The sequence below is a fragment of the Piliocolobus tephrosceles genome, chromosome 11, assembly GCF_002776525.5.
Source record: "Piliocolobus tephrosceles isolate RC106 chromosome 11, ASM277652v3, whole genome shotgun sequence".
In the NCBI taxonomy this organism is placed as follows: domain Eukaryota; kingdom Metazoa; phylum Chordata; class Mammalia; order Primates; family Cercopithecidae; genus Piliocolobus; species Piliocolobus tephrosceles.
The window spans coordinates 106,146,662-106,148,445 of NC_045444.1; positions in this window are offsets into that span (position 1 = coordinate 106,146,662).

Consider the following 1,784-nt stretch of genomic DNA (forward strand, 5'->3'; position numbering starts at 1 on the left):
GGATTACAGGCGTGAGCCTGTGAGACTCACACCTGGTGAGAGTGGCTAATTAATAAAGAAAAATAGGTTTAATGAACTCACAGTTCCACGTGACTGGAGAGCCCTCACAATCGTGGCAGAAGGCAAATGAGGAGCAAAGTCACATCTTACATGGCAGCAGGCAAGAGAGAGAGTATGTGCGGGGGAACTCCCCTTTATAAAACTATCAGATATCATGAGACTTATTCACTATCATGAGAACAACACAAGAAAGACCCGCCCCCATGATTCAAATACCTCCAACCGGGTCCCTTTCATGACACGTGGGAATTATGGGAGCTACAATTTGAGATTTGAGTGAGGACACAGCCAAATCATATCAAGTGGTGTTTGAGCCCAGAGCTGTAGGATGGTGGGGATTAGCTTGGCAAAGAGAGGGTGCAGGTGTGCTGTAGGTCGGGCGACTAGCATGTGTGTGGGACTCCAGGGGCATGTCAGAGGTGTTGAGAGAAGCCCAGCCTGGCTGGAATAGAGAGTGCAGGGGCCTGGACAAATGACTTTTTGTCTTGCAGACGGATTTGACAGCTTATTTTTCTTTATTCTGAGAGCTAGGGGAAGGAGTAGGCAGTAATGTTATAATAAGATTTGCATTTTTGAAAACAAGCCCTCTTGCTGCAATGTAGAAAATGAATTGGAAAAAGCGGCAGTGGTGACAGCAAGAGAAGCAAGGAGTCTATCGCAGCATCCAGCAAGCAGTGATGCTCTCTTTGTCCTGATGGTGGCTGGGCCAATAGAGAAAATTGGGTAGATTTCAGAGTTGTGTAGGAGGTGGACTCACAGACTTGGTAATTAATTGGACTATCTCATTCTGATATTTTTTAATTGAAAAATTTCTCTATTTTTCCTTTTGCTTTGTAGATATGGTTGGAAAATACTTTTCCCAAAAAGCGTTTGCAAATATACCCATTTACGTGGCACCGTCTCGCTTGTGTAGGCCCAAGATGAGTATGTCTCATGCAAAGATGATGGCTTATCTCATTCAATAAGATTGTGCTAATTAGAAATTAGGACCTATCCATCTCACATGTTCTGGGAATTTAAGCTGTAGGAGATGGAAATTAATGTAGTTTTTAAGCAATCTATTGAATTTATTAAATTGCAATTAAATGATAGAGTTTGTATTGGAAGATGTGAATTTTGACAGGAAAGAGGCCCTGCATGATACAATCACAATACTGACAAATAAATGCCGTTGTACTTTTCCATGACAAGGATGATTTACAATTGTAGTAGTACATGGTTCTCTTTGATTTATGGCAGCCTGTTAGCCATGGAATTACTTAGCAAAATCAGTTTGGCTTGATATAAGATTTTTTTCTAGTCTAGAAAAAAGTTTAGCCTGAGGAAAAGATGACATTAATTTAGGAATAGTGGAGTTATCATTGAGTTATCAAAATAAATCTGAGGACATAAATCAATTCTACTGCATGGAGAATGCTAAATCGATAAGTCCAGAAAGACTTTATTGATTCTACGGCCATCACTCAAGCCTTCTTCATTAGATTCCTCAAGCATATGTTTAATTGAAATGATAAGGTAGATAACTTTGGGTAAATCCACACATCCTGACTTTGATATTGGGTTGTTCAAGGTAATGAAAATGATTTGGCTGGGCTGGCTCTCTCCTTTAGAGTCAGGAGGGTACACATGGGAAAACTTGACATCTTCTTTCTGTCTACTGTAACTCCAGGCAGATGCTAGCTTAACAGTCTTAGGTCACTTCTTTTAATTCAATTTAAAAACTG